We start from the raw sequence: 20,989 nt of genomic DNA, 5'->3' as shown, positions 1-20,989 counted from the left end.
TATTCACATGCTGTTTAATTCCATTATGGTTTTAAGTAAGGAATTCAAGTGTGTAAACTTAATCAGAAACATTTAATTTCAGTTCGTAGCCTTTTTGTATATGAACAGTTAGTTAAAAAGATCCGGCATATTTCATGCATGAAAAAGATGAGTTTTCATTTGGGCCTCTTTGAACAATAATCATTGCACTATAAGAAAACTAAATTGGTTCATCGTAATGTTATGCAATGCAGTTCCTAAGGAATATGCTGAAAATATCCATATATAAGATAAAGAACAATTTTGCTGTCTATGCCTGAATATAAATTTATTCTTTTGATTTCAGTAAAGGCATGGAATGATACTGTGTTCTTCCAGTGGGGGAATAGTATTTTAGCAATAGGATTTATCTTTTCTTTTCAGCAGTTAAGCATTTGAGATTTCATGGAACCATTTCAGAATAGGATGGTGCCTTGTATAGTGGGCAGATTGGCTTTAAAGGAGGCTATTTGTAACTTAAAAAAAATGCTTGTAAGATTTATTGCAGATGTTTTTATATATTTGAACATAGTTATCCAATTCATTCTATATGTTATTAAAATATTACCCTTGTGATAAAAAATAAAGAAAAAATAAAGATATTTTCTGGAAAAAAAGAGAAAAGAATTAAGCAAAACTCTTATAAGTGAGCTCTTTAAGACAGAGAGAAAGTCCTCTGTGATAGAAGCATAAAAATTCAGGAAGGAATAAAAAGGGAAGAAAGAGGAAGCAGGCAAATCTGGATTAGTATTGATTATATAGAACAGTACTAACCTCAGTATAAATGACACAGAAAAAAATCACAAAAGATAATAGAGAAATAAAATTAGATCTAAGTGATCTAAGACTGTTGTATTGTCTTGGAAATGATGAAAATACCAATACAAGTCACACTGTATGCAGTAAGGAGATGTATTTTTATCCCCAAAGTAATCATCAAAACAAGAATTGACAGAGTACAACAAATACCAGTCAAAGGGGAGGGAAACAGGATAATTAGAAGAAAAACATTTCCGAATGTTTGGACAAAAGAGGGAAAATTGCAAAGGAAAAAAGTGATGTAAGGAGATTAAAAATAGAAGAATGGTTGTGGAAGACTAAATGTATTACTAATTGTATCATGAATAAATATTTTAGAAGACCAATAAAAAGGCTAGAATATCAGATTGAATTATTGAATCAACAACTGTATACTCCTTACAAGAGACACATATTAAATCTAAGTACACAGACATTTGAAATTTTAGAAACATTTATTGTATCATCTCTGCATAAAAAATACAAATTGGCATCTGTTAAGGTAAAACCAGATTTTCTCCACATACTCTCCTTATCTGAGACACTGCTGAGTCTCTACTTTTTGGAATTATTCTGTATATGCCAGAAATAATTGCTTTAGGAATTGGTTGGACCATGTGATTTTTAATTACCTAACTACTATTTTTTTTCTTTTGCTTTGGTGGCTCAAGGGTCAGTGCTGTTATTATCTTATTTATCCTACTAACTCTTGGGCTCCTTTGAAAGTAGGGCACATGAGAGACTCATTAGGACTCTTGAGATACTGGAAGAGCCACAGTGATTTTCATGGAAAAGAGCCCAGGCTACAGATGCTTAATGTGCTTACATGTACCCAGGCACTGAGAATGTCTTTGGCTAGGTCTGAGCTGAAAAAAAAAATTCAGAGAAATGAGTTTTAGATTTTAATTTCTTTGAGCTTTACCTCACACGGTCAAGAGAATTTAATTTTTTTTTTTTTTTGGTCAATCCTACTCTTTGAACTAATAATTGGAAACTTTACCAAAGTCAGTTACCTACATCTCCAGAAAAATTGGCCAAAATAAATTTCTATGCTCACATATTTGTGATAAAAAGTTTGCTAAAGCATTAATAATTAATAAAAGGATGTTGGAAGAATAATATTCAATAACTGGAGAACACACATGTATATTTTCAGGCTTACATAATTGTAAACATAATATATTTTCATAAAGAAGATAAAAATAGATGCATGCACAAGTACACTGATGAGTCTTGGTGATTGCATCATAATGTGTTAGTTGAATTTGCTTCCAGGTGAGAGATATTAGTGATACAAATTGTGACATTTTTGGATTGTTTTCTGATAACTCAAGATATGTAAAAAATGATAAAGAATTGAGGCCAAAATATGAACTGTTTGGCGAGGATTGCATATTTTGTCTATTATAAAAAGGTTTTAAATATTAATTCTTTAATTAATGATTCTCTTCCTGCCTATTTTTGATAGAGACGAACAGGATGAAACAAATTTATTTCTTCTGAAAGATTACCAATTCAAGCTCTTTTTTGTTTTTTTTCAGTATTTCCCTGGCACAAAGTTAGAAAAGGAAAGAAAGCTGACTGAAAATTAATTTGATAAAAACAATACTAATAATAATAGCTAAGATTTTAATAACATTAACTTAAGTGCCAGGTGCTATTCTAAGAATTTTCAAGTACACTTTAATCCTCATCACACCAACATGAGGTTTTACTCTATTGAATGAGTTAAGTACCTTGCTCCAGGCCATGCAGCTGTTACTGAGAAAATGATTATTAGAGTTGGGACATCATTGTGCTGTGCACAGAACTTGATAAAAAAAAAATTCAATTTGCAGGACCTGGCTGGGCATTTTTGACAATATTGTTATATGGTTTGGGTTTTACTTTTTATTGTATTGTTCCCCAAAAAAAGAAAAGAAAAGAAAAATGATTTGAACTTGCACCTAGTCTAAGAAATTACTAGTGGTAATATCTTAGCAAGCTCATGAATTAGATATTCACTCATTCAATAAAGTGGCATGGCACTGAGGATATGGTCATGACAGAGCAAGGCCTCTGCTCTCCTGGGGAACACATTCTAGCAAGGGAGATGTACAATAATTGAGCAAACAAAATGCTAAGTGAGATCATTTTAGGTACTAAATACTTCATAGCCTCAATTTTCTTTTCTATGAATTAATGCTATCTACTTCCTTGCTGTTGCTGAGATTTAATAAGGTAATACTTGGAGAGCTTTTAATATAGAAAAAAAATTGCAGTTCACCTATGACTACAAAAGAAAACCTTTATTTAACTTTTGTTTGCATCTCTCTCCTTCTAAGACAAACACACACACACACACACACACACACACACACACACATTTTTAACAAGATTTAAACAGCATAAATGACTTTCTAAGTATTTCACAATAGTAATCTCAGTTTATCCTTGAAAATATATACCCCCATTCCTGGTCCACTGTCGCCAATGTTAACAATATTCCATTGTCTGTTTGAAATCTTTGCCTTCATTAGTAGCTTTAAGGAATTTAAGATAAATATTTGCATAAGAAAGAGTTTTTATTGAAATGATCCCAAATCAACATATGCTTTGTCATTTGCCATATTCCCCCTAGGAAGCAGAATGAATAATAAATGGCCAGCCAGATGTTGGACTTATTTAAGTACTTAATAGAGAGTTTATATTTGAGGCATTTAGCCGTAACCAAACTTCAGCTGTGTTTTTGTCTTAAAACACACATTTTCTCTAACTTCATAAATACAGAGAGCTTCAAACATCTACTTGACTCTCTCTTTTTTTTGGCTCAAACAGAATTCAGTAGTAAGAGTGTACACAGTTAAAGTATAGTAAAGAAAACTCAATAAATTTTGCTTTAATCTGACATGATAAATAGCATTGCTCCTAAGGAATTAGCAGTAGGTCAATGGTTGGTTTATTGCAAATATGAAAACACTGAATTATAAATTATGCTCAGAGGCATTTAATACTGGTCAGAATTACACAAAGTATTATAATCTTATATATTATTAAAAACAGGTAATTTCACTATGTTTTTTAAAAGAAATATACCGAAGTTTCTATTCAGAGCAGTTTCAAAGCACTTAGTATAAATCAGACCCTGTTTTTAACAATTTACAAATATTAATTTAATTAATACATTGTAAAAGAACTAATGAACAAGGCTCTAAAACAGCCCTTATTTTACAGATGAGAAAACTTAGGCCAAAGAAATAGAGTTGATTTCCCAAGATCATGTAGAGAGTGGCTCCAAGCTGGACTTAGCACCAGACATGGCCGAAAGTCAAAGCTCTCAATCAGAGTCTATTGGTTGCCTCTTATTGAAAAGCATGTAGAAAAGATAACTTATGGGTAGCAGAAGAGAAGTCAAAGCTGATTGTTAAATACAATAAATACCCGAACTTTTGGTATCCTATTAATACCATTATATCCAGATATAATAGTATTCTAAGACAATTTTCCAGTAACTGTCATTTGATCTACTTGAACTCAGCATGCCTGTGCAAAAGGGAATGATTTGCTCCTTTCTAGGGCACAAAAGGTGACAGCCACATTAATGCCAATGTTTACATGTTTTTTTCTTTTTAATCAGGCATTTGTATATTTTGAGAATAAGGCAGGATTTAAGAATTTTATATGACACAAAAAAAACAAAATGTATTTTGTGAGACTTGGAAACAAATAACATTCACAAAGTATGCAAACAACTTTCTAAGAGACTGAGTGTACTTAGGTCTATCAGCCTTTAAAGTTCAGGTTTTGTTTGTCTGTGACTCAATGTATTTTGCTAGTAGATTTTAACTATGATACACATAGTTAAAGCAAAAACATAATGAGAACAACTAGAGTTTGATAGTACTAGTTCATACAATAATTAATTAAAATGTCTGGAAAAGGAGAAAAGAAATTGTGTAATAGAAAAAAAAAAGAAGACATATTTTTAGCTAATTTGTAAAGAAAGGAAAAGCCAAGGACCGCTTAATAAATTACATTTCACAGTAGCTCTGAATAATTTTACCATTGCAAGTAGGAATGAAATTGCTATTAACTACTAATACTTTTCCACTCTTAGCCACAGTAATTTAGATAAATCACCAATCAATTGCCACTATTCACCCTCTTCAGATTGCCTGCTCCAATTACAACATATCTAATTACAACATAAATAACTGACCCTCAATCTAGGTCAACAACTTATCAAAGCACAAAGTTTTCAGAGTTGACCAAACTTGATTCAGACAAAACCACATAGCCCCATATTGATACTAGGAAGTTTAATCTTGAGTTCCCTTTATTTAATGTCCCTCAAAACTTCATCATTATTGAACAGTGGCTGATGAACCTGCACCTCCATTCCCTTTTTAAAGTCTGTCCCTGAGATAATCTAGATAATCAAAGAGCAGCCTACCCAGAGTTTATTAGGTACATTCTCTCTTGGAAATGCTTACCTGAAATGTTTCTTATGCAGTGGTATTAGTTTAAATTTTTAAATACGTGACAAATAAAATCATAAAACCTCACTAGAAGGACACTGAGAAGGACATTGTTCATCTTTTTAAACTATTCCTCTTTTATTGGAACACAGAAATTTTGTTTCCAGAACTGGGAATCAAGAAAAGCTGTGTAATTTGTGGCACTGTAAACTGTGTAGCTACCTGTATTTTCTTCTTCAATTTGTTTATTAGAAGCTTTTAAAAAAAATAGCTGCCTCCATTTATCAAGCTAGTGTGATCTAAGGTACAGTTTTGGATGCTGGGCTCACCTTTGTTCACTTTTCTTTTCCTATTGTTGCTTTCCTTTGGTCATTTCTCTGCTATCCGTTTCTAATTGACATTCTTGTGTTGTTTCCGGGCCTCTCACACAAAACCTTTATCATCTTTACCTGCTCTGGGCTTCACAGGCTGTAGGTCCCCTCCAGGCTCATTTTCCAGCTCTAATCCACTGATTGTTTACAGGATTCAGCAGATAACAAACACTTTGAGGAGGCTAGAGTCCAGAGGATGGGAGAAACCAGAACACTTCTTCTCATGTCTACTCCTCTGCAGAGATGTCATCAGCAACTATACCTTTCTTCAGGTACTGATTCCTATCATATGGGCCTGTAGTAGTTCTGGCTTCTCCAGGGAGATGCCAGTCCTTCACTCCATTCTCACAGTTTTAGTGCCTTTTCTCTTAACCCAAAGGATGGCAGCTGCCTCCTGCTGTTGCTAATTTGTTCTATCTCAGTGTTTCTTATGTGCATTCTCCTCCAATCTATTGCCTATGTAAACAAAACAAAACAAAAAAGTTTTTTCCTAGAAAAGTCACTTTATTAAACATGGTTAATGCAGTTTCTGTTTTCCTGGATAGACCCTGAGAGTCACCTTGCTAAATATCATCTTATTTTCATAAAAAAATTCTTGAATCCTTTTAGAACACTGCAGGGAATCTGGATGGACAGGAAGAGAAGGAAGAGGAAGACAAAAAGAGAGAGACAAAGAACACAAAGGTTCTGTAACTATAACTTTATAAGGGTTATAAATAGATTTCTAAGGAATAATTGCCTTCAAAATTGCATTTCTCATACCATCCCTTTGCACTTCATTCAGGTTTTTAAACTCACTTTTGCTCTCTTCATGTTTTCATAAGATTGTTATGAAAGGATGTTAAGGAATCCAGTTTATGAAAAGAAACAATTTACTGGTTTTTGTATGTCAGTGAAAGTAGCAATAATCTTTTAATACTTTTCATGTCTCATTTGGATTTATTTCAAGCATTCTTCAGGCTTGCCTAAAATAACATTTCTTAGTTGCATATTCTTGTGCTTTAGTCAAATCAAAAATTATGTACAAAATCTGATATTTTTCAAAGAAAGACACACTTGTTTTCTTTCTAATGTTATTAATATTAATCACCCCTAGAAGGCCCTGATATTAACATGTGGGAAATATGATGGTGATATTATAAATCTGTTTAACCTGAGAGCAATGTAACAGCTGTCTTATTCCATATATGTCCAGATATTTTTCCAGAATCATTAAATGGTACAATTTTAATGTGTTTATTAGGAGTTTGTAGCTTTTAAATTAAAAAAAAAAAAACATTCCTTCCTGACATGCATATGTCAAGGAAAAGACCTGTGATATGTGAGCTATAGCTCTTTAGTAGCAGATGTATGTTCATGGGAGACTTTGTGGTTCCCTTTATTGAATATTAATGTCAAATTCATACCACAAATGAAATGTTCAGTAGGCAGTACTGATTTTTTCCTTTATACAAATCATTACTTAATAAAAATTTGGCAAAGGTATTTACTCTCCATTTTTCCAAATATTAATTAATAACATAAAAATCAGTAATTATTACTAACTATAAATTTAAACTTTCAAGGTAAAGATTCTCTTTTCCCTTAAAAGAAGGGCTAAAATTTCAAAGATTTGTAATTATTGTTACTGCTAATAATTATGGTTAATTGTGGTATGTATTACATTACAAACTTTCTTTTTCACAATTCATTAATTTTTTTTCATCTTATTTTCTCATTATTTATGATGTATACTCTAGTGTCTCCTCATAAGATTTTAGGTGAGGGCTGGAAATGTAGCTCAGTGGTAGAGTGTATACCAAGCACTGTAAGAAAAAAATAATTATAGATTTGGGGTGAAAGAAAATTAAATGAAATAAAAGGGGGAATTTTATGAAATCAAAAAATATATTTAGAATCAGCTATATGAAGTTTCCAAGCCCTAGATTAACTAATTATGTGTATTGAAGGATAAATATGCTTATACATTTCCTGAAAATTAAGACCAAATATAGAAAACAAATATTGCATCACTTGCAGAAAATACTAGGCTAATTCGAGTGTTGAGATCATTTTTTTCCTAAAGAAATTAACTGTGAATTTATTTTTCATGGCATTTCTAAATTATTATTTCATTGGTGAGTTATAATTATATACATAATAACAGGATACACGGTGGCATATTCATACATGCATATAACATAACTTGGTCAATTTTATTTCCCAGTAGCTCCCCTTTCCCTCCTCTTTTTCCTTCCCCTGGTCCTCTTTCTCTCTTCTGTTATCTTTTCTAATTTCATGAGATCATCCCTCATTTAATTTTTTTCTCTCAAGTTTCTGCATATGAGAGAAAAGTATGACCCTTGATTGTCTGAGTCTGAGTTATATTGTTTAACATAGTGCTCTCAAGTTCCATCCAGTTTTCTGCTGGCTACATTATTTTATTCTTTTGTGTAACTGAATAAAACTCCATAAAGGATGTGTGTGTATGTGTGTGTGTGTGTGTGTGTGTGTGTGTGTGTGTGTGTGTATGTGTCACATTTCCTTTATCATCTGTTGATGAACACTTAGGTTGATTCCATATCTTGTTTATTGTGAAACATGGATATGCATGTATCATTATAGTATGGTGACATTAATTCTTTTGAATAAACCCTGAGGAATGGAATAGCTGAGTCATGTGATTCTATTCTTTTGAGGAACCTCTATACTTATTTCCATTATGGTTATTCTGATTTACAATTCCACCAACATTGTATAAGTGTTCCTTTTTCTTCACATTCTTGCCAGCATTTATTATTATTTGTATTTTTCGTTATTGCCATTCTAGCTGGATGGAAATGAATCTCAGCATTTCCTTGATTGTGAGGCATGTTGAACATTTTTTTATAGATTTGTTGTCCATTTATGTTTTTGTTTTCATAAATATCTGTTTAGTTCATTTAACTATTTACTGATGGGGTTTATTTTGGTATTAAGCTTTTTGAGTTTTTTTGTATATTCTGAATGGTTAATCCTCTGTCAGAAGAGTAGCTGGCCGTTATGGTTTAGATGTGGTGTCCCCCAAAAACTCATGAATGAGACAATGCAAGAAGGTTTGGAGGAGAAATGATTGGGCCTTAGCCTAATCAGCAAAGTAATCCCTGATAGGATTAACTGGGTGGGAACTGACAGGCAGGTGGATGTGGCTGGAGGCAGTGGTTCATTGCAGGGCCAGGCTATAGGCTATATATTTGTATCTGGCAAGTGGAGATCTCTTTGTTTCCTAATCAATATGGGACCCCCTTTCCTCCAGCATACTCTTCTACCATGATTTTCAGCCTCACCTAAAGCCCTGAGGAATGGACCCTACTGTCTATGGATTGAGATGTCTGAAACCATGAGCCCATAAATAAACTTTTCCTTCTCTACAGTTGTTCTGGTTGGGTCTTTTAGTCAGAGCAGCAAAACAGCTGAATAAGCACTGGCAAAGATTTTCTCCCATTTTCTGGGCTCTCTGGGTTCTAGTTTCCTTTGCTATGCAGAAACTCTTGAATGTGATGTTTTTATTTCCTGAACTTTAGGAGTCATTGAGGAAGCCAAAGCCTGTGCGTGTATGTTAGACTGATGACTGTTTTCCTTCTAGCAGTCGAAGAACTTCTGGTCTAATTCTGAAGTCTTCAATCCACTTTGAGTTGACTTTCATGCAAGATGAGAGATGAAAATCTACTTTAATTCTTCTACATATGAATATCCAGTTTTCCCAGCACCATATGTAAAAAAAAAAAAAAAAAAAAAAAAAAAAAAAACCTGTCATTTTTCCAATGTATATTTGTTGATGTTTGGTTGGTTTTTGTTTTATTTTAAAACAACTTATGTAACATATGATTTAATACCTTTGTCAAGGATCAGATGGCTATATCTGTATGGGATTATGTCTGTGTCTTCTATTTGTACTATCTATGTGTCTGTTTTTATGCCAATACCATGCTCTTTTTGTTACTATAGCTGTGTAGTATAATTTGAAGTCAAGTATTTTGATGCCTCCAGAGTTGCTTTTTGGCTTAGAATTTATTTGGCTATTTGGGGTCTTCTAATTATTACAAATGTATTTTAGGGCACTTTTTTCTAGTTCTGTGAAGAATGTCATTGACCTATTAATAGGGATTGCATTGGATCTGTAAATTAGTTTTGGTAATACAGCCATTTTAACAATTATATTCTGTTTTCCCATGAACATGGGAGGACTTTTCATCTTCTAGTGATTTCTTCAATTTCTTTATTCAATATTGTATAATTTTTATTGTAGAGGTCTTTCACCTCTACACCTTGCATAGATTTATTTCTAGATCCTTTTTGTAGCCTGTTGTGAATGGAATTTTTTAATTTCTTAGTGTATTCACTTTCCATGACATTTAATAATAGAATTGTCATTATCCTTAACTATAAAAAAGGTATCTTAGGATGAATTTTAATTATTCTAATATGTTTAACTAAAATTTTTCAAAAGATATAATCACTATTTATGTGGTTAATTCTTAAAGAATCTTTCTATCAAGTAGACAATATGATATTAAATCAATATAGAAGACTAAGAAAAAGTACAGACATTTTTTTTATATTATTACTTAATATTTGAGTAGGACTTAGAAAAGTGGGTAGTAAAAATGACCATTAGAGTATCCTGAACTGTCTATGTCTTAAAAAAGTCTGGCAGATGCTGATTGATTGAATCCTCTGATAACTACATTTTACTCAGTCACAGTGCCCAAAAAGTAAAATACATGTACTCTGTATATCACAAGTAGGAAAGAGCAAATCTTTTTCATACTTTAAACTGTTAACTATTAGCCTTTCAGAGACAATTCAGATTTGATATAGGCATTAGACATTTGCAGTTAGATCTAGGTTTTTATTTAGAGAAGATTGTATCTTCTTAAAGTACTTTCGAAAAAATGTCAAGTATGAATTTTAAATAACAGGTATTATAACTGTGTTAAAAAATAGGTAATTATAGCTCTGTATAACTAAGAATATCTAAATTGAATAAAGTATGGTACCAGGCCATGGTGAATTAATCAATGCTGGAAGAAAGATTTGACATTCTTATTTAAATCTACTGATTTAAATGTTGAAGAGCACATGTGGAATGTTGTCATTTTTATTAATCAGAACTGATACTGAGATGCCTTTCAAGACACCAATCAGTCACCAAGACCATTCTCAACATAAACTTCACTACCCAAGTGTTCCAGGTATGAATGGCTATGCTTTGTTTTTACATCTTTATCCAATTCACCAGGATATTAAAAAGTGATTATAGAATAAATAGAAAAAAGATGTGAGGGAGTAGTCATTTGAAAATACTTAAGGTTGGAGTTACATTATGTAAAACTGAAACAGGAATGTACAGAATAAAGGATAGCTAGTAAGGATTAAAAATCAATGAAAATTTGTGCATAAAGAGAGAACAAGAAAATTAGAAACAATGTTGAAAGAATTGTCTTGATAAATTCTTTGTTGGTTAAGTAGAAGTCTAGTTCAAGTGATTTCAGGGTATTATAAGAAAGCAGAAAATAAAAACTAGTTTGTGATACTTCCACATAAAATTTTGGTTAAAACCAAGGCTTTACATGTTAACTACCAAAGGCACCTTACTTTATTAAACCCCCTTATTACTGGTTAAGAGATGAAAAAAGCAGATCAATCCATTTAGTTGAAAAAAAACTTCCTCTGAAAATGTATTTTCTTACTTACAATTTTACAAAATCTCTATATTGTGATGAAGTAATCTTTTTATTCTTAATACCTGTGGAAAATATAATGATTCAAAGAATGGAGAAGGAATCTTAAGAAGGTTTAGTCCTTTTTATTGGCACCATTTGAAAAGAAGAATTCCTTAAACAACTTCAGTTGTGGTGATAGTAAATCCTAAAGATTTTTGTTGGAGGAATGATTCTTGCTTTCTTTTTCTCACATAAATTTAATTCCCTTGCAGTCAACTTTCAGTTACTTCCACCCAATCCTATGAATCAGAAACACCCTACCCCCACACTGTTATCTGTTCTCATTAATTATTTTACTTAGAAAAATCACAAATATGAAATGTATGGTAATGCCAAGAAAAAATATTTTGAAATTTTTAAACTAGTAGTATTACTTAAATTTGTGGATTATGTATTTTTATTCTATACAAACTAGGACTGCAAATAAAAATCAATACAAAACACAAACTCTTCTTTAAATCTTTTAGTACCCCAAAGGAAAAGATTGGCAAAGAGATAGTATTAATCATGACATTAATGATTAAACTTAATAAATAAGAGACATTAAATTTACTCAAGAAAAACGTCACATTAAAATTAATTATTTACATGCACAGTTCAGAATCTTCACATTTCAAATACTTAATACAGTGTAGCTTTAGTTCTAAAGTAAACTTTGAAGGTAATTAAAGATAAAATGTGTGTCCTCAAGCCAATGTTGAAAGAGTTATAAAGTGCAACAGGAACTTGGAAGTCAAACTTGATGACTTCCTTTCTCTAAAGGGAATAAAAAATGATTCCTCAGTACTTAGATTCACAGAAGTGTATGTTCTAGTTTAAGGCAATTTAGGTTAAGTAAATATTTGATCTTATCATATGATTTGGTTAAAAAAATTTAAATTAGCTTCTATGTGAAGAAAAATAATTTTATTCAACTGGACAATCATGTTTCCTGCCTCACCAAACAAGAAAAAAGGAAGAAATTTTGAAAATTTAATCAAACAATTTAAAAATAAAATACATTTTATTGTATGTCAGCCTGATATTTTTAGAAGGAAAAAAGTTATTAAAACTTCCAAATGAAAAGTATTTAAAAAGAAAATTAGAGTCAATTTGTGTGTGTATTTCAACTAGGTAATTCAGGCAGTACACTAAGTGGAGCAAGGAGGGTTACATTGAGGTGACAGTTCAAATTTGAGTAAACTTCTACTCCTTATAATACAGAAAGATTCTTAGCTGACTTTCTCATTGCTTGTATTTATCTTTTCCCCTTCTTTCACTGATTTTTTTTCTTTTTCAGTCCCTTCTAGAAAAGAATGGTAACTCATATTGTGTTCCTCCAACAGGAACCTAGAATCCACCCTAAGAATTTTATGGGGAACTCCCAGTTGCTGGAACATAAGTTAAAATTTAGTAAATGAACTTATCAATTGAAAAAATATAACATTGATGTTTATAGGCTTAATATCCTGTAGTACAACATTAGTGCCACTTCCTTGATCATGCTAATGGAATAGACTAGACATTATTTCAATAACCACCTTAGTTCTAGTGCCAAGAGAACTTAACTTAAAAGGGCCTCATATTTATAACAGATAAGTGTGCACAACAGTTACATTTGCACTTGATTGAAAGTTACATTGGATTGTATGTCATTCTTTTGAGAGAATTTTACTTTTAGATTTATATTTTATTAAAAAAAATCAAAACAGCTGCTTTTAGTTTAAATCGTTTATTCTTGCTAAAAACCATGGCAGTCCAGAGACATTTTTCTATCAAGGTTTATCTCCACTTGTTAAAGTTTAGATAAGAGACTGCCAGTTTTTCTGCTTCAAAAGAGATAAGAACAAATGTAACCACAGACTGCTCATTTATCATTAACATGTACGATTTTACAGAACAAAGTAAAAATGCATCTATTTCTGCTTAGAGGACACATTTGAAATAGACAAAAGAGAAGACATCAGATATTTTATTTCAACAGGTAGTGATGCAGGTTTTCTAAAAAGAAGAGACGACTTCATAACTAATACAATAATGAAACTTTAAAAGATAATGTTTATAAATCAATTTTGAACTTCATTAGACTCTGGTACATTAAGGGTTTTTGGAGAAGATTGAATGTTTTTAATTGATCACTCATTGTTACTTTAATGCTTAGGATTGAAACTGTGATTTTTCTATTCAAGATTTGAAAACGATATTTTTGTAATTCTTTAAAAAATGTTTTAACCCATGCATAAAAATTGTACATATTTATAAAGAACCTCATGATGATTCAACACATCTATACATGTAATGTCCAAATCATCTCCTCAAACACTTATCATTTCTTTTTGGTGAAAACATTTATTCCATTTTCCAGCTTTATTTAATATATATATATATATATATATATATATATATATATATATATATATATATATATATATAAATGCTGGACATATCTAAACATCCTACTGTGCATTAGGACCCCAGAACTTCTTTCCTCTCTCCATCTGCAAGTTAGCCTGTGACAATCAACCTTTCTCCATCCCCTTCCCACCCCTTCACTCTATAGCCACTGGTAACCTGCATTCTGTTTATAAGACCACTGTTTTTAGGCTCAGCATATTAGTATAAAGTGGTACTTGTCTTCCTGTGCCTGGTTTATTACACCTAACCTAATGTCTTCCAGTTCTGCCCCTGTTGCCACAGATGACAAGATTTTAACCATTGTAATAACCACGTAGTATGCTCTTGTGGATATGTTTTTTTTTTTAAAAAAACACTTTTATCTACTTATCAGATAATGGACACTTAGGTTTGTTTCCATTTCTTCTCTTGTGGATAGTGCTATGATGAATATGGCAGTGTGAATGTCATATGATTCAGTTGACATATTGATTTCATTTTCTTCAGCTGTGTCCCTCAGATACCAAATAGTGGTATGAATCATATTGTTAGTTCTATTTTTAATATGTCTTAAGAACTTCCATTCTGTTTCCCATAATGGCTGGACTGATTCACATTCCCACCAACAGTGTATAAGCATTGCCTTTTCTCTATGTTCTTACCAGTACTTGTTATAATCTATCTCTCTGATAAGTAGTCATTCTAATTGGAATGAGGTGAGATCTCATTATAGTTGTGACTTGCAGTTACCTGATGATCAGTGATGCACATTTTTTCATATAACCTTTTGGCTATTTGTACGTTTTCCTTTGAGAAATGTCTATTTAGATCTATTGCCCTATTTATAATTGGATATTTGGTTGTTTTTTGGTTTGGTTTGTTTTGCTTTTCCTCTGTGGAATTGAGTGAGATATATGTAATATTCATCAGGAGTATAGCTTGTAGCCAGGTGTGGTAGCACATGCCTGTAATCCCAGCAACTCCAGAGGCTGAGGCAGGATGATCTCAAGTTCAAAGCCAGCCTCAGCAACCTAGCTAGGCCCGAAGCAACTTAGCAAGACCATGTCTCAAAAAAAAAAAAAAAATTAACATTGCTGGGAATGTGGGTCAGTGGTTAAGCAAGTGCCCCTGGGTTCCATCCCTCGTACCAAAAAAAAAAAAAAAAAAAAAAAAAAAAAAAAAAAAAAAAAAGTATAGTTTGTAAGTATTTTCTCCTATTCTGAAGATTGACTTTCACTTTGATGACTGGTGTTTTGGGGTTTGTTATAATCCCATTTTTCTATTTTCTATCTCTTTTCTCTGCCTTTGGGATCCTTATTTTTATTTGTTCTTATTAGTTAGACATGTTAGTAAAATGTATTTTGACATATTATACATATATGGAGTATAACCTCCCATTCTTCTGATTGTACATGATGTGGAATTAAATTGGTTGTTTTCATATATGAATACAGGAAAGTAATATCTTATTCACTCTACTATCTTTTCTATTCCCATTCCCCACTTCCCTTTATTACCCTTTGTCTAATCCAAAGTACTTCTATTTCTTCCCTATATCCACCCCCCTTATTGTGAGTTAGCAACCACATATCAAAGAGAATATTTGACCTTTGGTTTTGGGGGCTTGTTTCACATAGCATGACATTCTCCAGTTCCATCCATTTACTGGCAAATGCCATAATTTCATTCTTCTTTATTGCTGAGCAATATTCCATTGTGTGTGTCTATATATAATGGAATATTATGTGATATATATATATATATATATATATATATATATATATATATATATCACATTTTCTTTATGTATTAATCTGTTGAAGGCAACTAAGCTGTTTCCATAGTTTAGCTATTATGAATTAAGTTGCTATTAACATTGGTGTGGCTGCATCACTATAATATGGTGATGTTGAGTCCCTTGGGTATAAACCAAGGAGTGGGATAACTGGGTCAAATGGTGGTTCCATTCCAAGTTTTCTGAGGAAAATCCATACATATTTCCATAGTGGTTCCACTAATTTACAGTCTCACCAGCAAAGCCACATAAATACAGTTATCTCATATTAGACAAAGGCACCAAAACCATACATTGGAGAAAAGATAGCCTTTTCAATAAATGGTGCTGGGAAAACTGGAAATATTTGTATTGCAAAATGAGATTAAATCTCTATCTCTCACTCTGCACAAAACTCAACTCAAAGTGTATCAAGAACTTAGGCACTAGCACAGAGACCTTGCACCTACTAGAAGAAAAAGTAGGCCCAAATCTACAACATGTTGTCTTAGGAACCGACTTTGATAATAAGACTCCTAAAGTGAAAAAAGTAAAATCAAGAATCAACAAATGGGATGGAATCAAACTAATAAGCTTCCACAGCAAAGGACATGAGAATGTGAAGAGAGAGCCTATAGAATGAGAGAAAATCTTTGTCACCTGAACCTTATATACAGCATTAATCTCTAGGACATATAAAGAACTAAAAAAAAAAAAAAAAAAAAAAACTAACACCAAAAAATCCCCCAATAAATGAGCAAAGGAACTGAACACATATTTCACAGAATAAGAAATAAGAATGGCTCCAAAATATATGAAAAGATGTTCAAAATCTCTAGCAATTAGAGAAATGCAAATTTAACTGCACTGAGATTCCATCTCACTTCCGTTCAAAATAGCAATTATCAAGAATACAAGTAGCAATAAATGTTGATGAGGATTTGGGGCAAAGTCTACACTGATGCATTGTCTTTGAGATCTTATTCAAAAAATCCTTGCTTATGCCAATTCCCTGAAGCATTTTCCCTTTGTATTCTTCTAGTAATTTCATATGTTTAGGTCTTTAATATATTTTTAATTTGTTTTTGTAACTAGTGACAGGGGTCTAGTTCTTTCTTCTGCATGTGCATATCCAATTTTCTCAGCACCCTTTGTTGAAAAAACTCTTCTTTCTGCAAAATGTGTTCATAATACCTCTGTCAAAAATTAGTTGGCTCCTCAGCCCATTTATTGTTTGTTTGGGGGCAGTTAAGTTGGTGGAATGAGATGGATATCATTACCCTAGGCACATGGATGACTGCACATATGGTGCGACACTACGTTGTGTACAACCATAGAAATAAAAAGTTGTGTTGCAATTGTGTACAACAAATCTAACTGCATTCTGCTGTCATATACAGCTAATTTAAATTAATTAATTAATTTTAAAAATCAGTCGGATATAGATGTGTGGTTTAGTTTTAGGCTGTCTATTCTGTTCCATTGGTCTATGCATCTGTTTGTATGCCAGTATCATGATGCTTTATTTAGTATAGTTTTGCAGTATATTTTGAAGTCAGGTAGTGTAATGCCTCCTGCTTTGTTATTTTTACTCAAGATGCCTTTGGCTATTGGAAGATTTTTATGGTTCCATGCAAATTTATTTAAGACTATTTTTTCTATCTCTGCAAAGAATGTCATTTGTATTTTGATGGGGATTGCATTGAATTGGTACATCACTTTGGATTTTATGAAAATTTTCACAGTATGGATTCTTCCAATCCATGAGCACAGTAAATGTCTATACCCCAATATAGCATCCTTTTTTTTTATTTAGCCATTATTATTTTCATGCACTTACTGAAATATTGAGCAAAATAACTTTTGCAAAGTATTTTGTAGGTTATTTAGGTATGGCATGTGCAGAGGATTAAAAGACAAAAATAAACAAGAGTGAATTCCATAGGGGGGACAAATACAAAGATACTAGTAATTAAAATGCTGTATGATAGGGACTATGAGAGAAAAATGATGAAGTAACTCATGGACTAACAAGAGTCATCAAGAGAGAAATTAGAAGCTGGAACTTGAATATTCAGGATCATTCCACATAGAGAATGATAATGGGAGAACACATTGTATATAAGGGGCATAAGCAAAGATACTGAATCACAAAAGGATATTAGTAAAAGGAGATAGTATGACTTGGTCACACATCATCAGTTGTTTGAAAGGTCTGGTATGAAACACAAGAAATAGAGATTTGGGCCAGGTTCATAGAGGAAATTTAATTGAAGCATTCACAATATTGTATGGTATATTTATGTCATGGAAAATAGGTCCAAATCGCTAAAATACATATCTTTGGACAAGAAGAAAAAACAAAGAGAAAAAGATTGGAGAGATGTATATTTACCAAATTGAGACTAAGAGTCTTGTATATTGTGCTAAAATATTTCTGGTTTTACCTTTGGTCAGTGAGGGGCCACTAAAGGCAAATGGGAAATGGTGTTGTAAGTTGCATCATTTGAGATAACTGAAGTGATCCTGGGTTGTACAAGAATATAAAAGAACTCAATTATATAAAGACCAAGGGTTGTTTAATTTGCTTCCTAATCACCTTTCTTCCCTATTTTAATGAAAGCACGCTCTTTGCTTCCCTGTTCAGGGAACAAAGGGCATCATACCCTGGCTAGATTATTGCTATGATTTGGATGTGGTTTGTTCCCACTACAACTCATATTGAATTGGTGCTAACATAGCAATGTTGGGAGGTGTGGTCTTTGAAAGGAATTAATGTGTTTCTCAGGAGACTGGATTAGTTCTTGTGGCAATGGATTAGTTGTTTAAAGAATTGGTTGTTGTGAAATGTCTGGTCACCTTTATATCTTGGTCTCTTCAACATGTGCCCACTTGCTTTTCTGTTTTGACCACCATGTATGTTCATCCCTCCCCAGAAGCAAAACAGAGGCAGCTATACAATCTATATCTTTCAATCTCCACATAAATCTCTTTTCTTTATAAATTACCCAGTCTCATGTATTATTTTATAGCAACAGAAAATGGACCAAGGCAGTTATTTATATGTGTTAAATAGTAATATCATCTATTCCTATCTACAGGAAAATGACTGGAGTGGATATGTATAACTTACAGAGAAATTAACATTTATCCCAATATAATTTTTTTCAGATGCTGCTGCTAAAGAACCTTATTTTTACATAGAACTACTTGTAACTTTCAAGACAGTCTGGTAAGAATAACTGGCCTAAAAATTATAGATAAGAATTGAATAGAGGTAGAGAGATATTGATCTCTAATAGAATTTTATCTTCATATCCAATCTTCTCTAAGACCAGCTTCATCTTTTTTGTCATAAGAATAAAATCCAGCTAGCTCACTGGGAGTTAGGGACTATGTAGAGGAAAATTAACTCAGCCTAGGCGCATAGCAACTGATCTGCCATCGTACCTCAAAATACTTACCTACCCCAGTCAAGATTATCCCAAATCAGCCCCCATCTGCAGAATTATTCACCTAACCATAGATTTACAAAGCTAAGTACATTTTTATAGTGTTACATTCCACTAAGAATTTATGATATTTCTGATGCAGCATTATTATAACTGATATAATTAGACAACAAATTTCTCCCTTTTAAATAATTTAGCAGGAGTTGAGATTCTGACACACTAAATGAATTATCCTATAGCCCGTTAAGAAGTTATTTCAATGGTCTAGGTAAGATGATATGGACATAGCCTGAAATACCATGCTAGGCACAAGACTTTACCATTAAAAATAAATTTGAAATTAACACAGTGGCATAAGCCCATAATCCCAGCTACTCCAGAGCCTAAGGCAGAAGGATCACAATTTCTAGATCAGCCTACCCAATTTAGTTAGACCCTGTCTCAAAATAAAGAATAAAAAGGGCTGAGGATGTACCCTAGTGGTAGAGTTTAATCCCAGTATTGATTTTTTTAAATTAGAAACCTAAAACTATTTTTTAAAAATTCTACATGGATAATGCATATAATTTTTTATATAATTGGATGTACTTTGAGAATAAGGGGACATAATTAAAAACGATGCTAAGATTTCAATTTGCAAAACTGGCTGGCAACTAAAATGCATAATAAAGAAGCAGAACAAAAAACTTAGCATTTAATATTTCGAATGATTATAGAAAAGTCAAATAAAATGGAGTTTAAAATGAAGACTTTGGGTTTGATAATGAGTATGGCATGGTTGAATTTCCCAAAGCAATTTCAGTGAAAACATAAGAGATATTGAAATCTACTAAAAGTATTAACAATAATTATTACATTGTAAAATTCTGTTTAAAGGTACATATGTGCATATAATTTGAAATTCAGAATGCATATGCTTTTTCTCATTCCTGTGTTCAGCATTTATCTTATTGCATGCATTTGCCTCATTTATTACTTTGAATGAGGATACAGTCTCTGATCATATTCCATTGAAGGGAATATAGTGTGAACATATGCATGAAACACATCAAAAAAATATGAAGGAAAACACTTAAGAAAATATAACACCACATTATCATAGAAAGAGAAAGATTCAGCTCTGCCTTTCACAAGGTTTCCATATATATATTGGATTTTGAAGCATTAATTTAAACTCTCCATTTGAATAAGCAAATATATGACCATCTAGACAAAAGAAATAACTTGCTGGAATGAATGCATGGAGTTGCAAATTGTATGGAATGTGATCAAGGAAATATCAACAGGTTGATGGAGCACAAAGTGTGCTGGGACAGTTGCCATCTTTGGAGCTGGGACAAGGTTAGGGGCCAGATCATGAAGAGCTTTGTGTTTTCCTAAGTTTGGGATCTGTCCTATTAAGAAGCCTAAGAGCAAAAGATACTTAAGGTCAGGGTAACGCAGGATCAAATTTTTATTTAGAAAGATAACTCAGAGGATAGTTTGGACTGTGAAAAACAAAATAAGGATTGAGAAACTAGATGTCCAGATAACTTATTTTCCTAACATCAGTCATTCCCAGAAAAAAAAGACTTTTTGCATATAGATGTATTACTTATACATTTCTTCAATTATTGCTTTACTATATATTAGATTGCTTTAAAACTCAAACTACTCATTCAGAACAAAGAGTCACAATCTTAGAATAAATAATTTTATTTTTATGGTTTATCCTCATGGGGCATTTAATATAATCTTCTGTATACTGATGCCAAAAAATGACTTGAAAAACTGTGCCTCTGTCATCAGTGGTAATGAAAAAGAGAGGACAGACTGAGAGACACTAAGAGATATTCACCAATGCCTGATAACTGATTGGGCAGTGAAATTAAAAATAGCTGACTTTTTATTATGTGCTTTATATTATGTGCTTTATATTATGTGCTTTTCAGGTGCTGAACATTATTGTAAGCAATTTTTATGTGAGAATGGGGTGAATTCTTTCCATTTTATGGAACTACCC

Source organism: Spermophilus citellus, assembly GCF_964194105.1.
Source record: "Spermophilus citellus genome assembly, chromosome: 3".
Classification (NCBI taxonomy): domain Eukaryota; kingdom Metazoa; phylum Chordata; class Mammalia; order Rodentia; family Sciuridae; genus Spermophilus; species Spermophilus citellus.
This window is presented reverse-complemented; position numbering follows the sequence as displayed.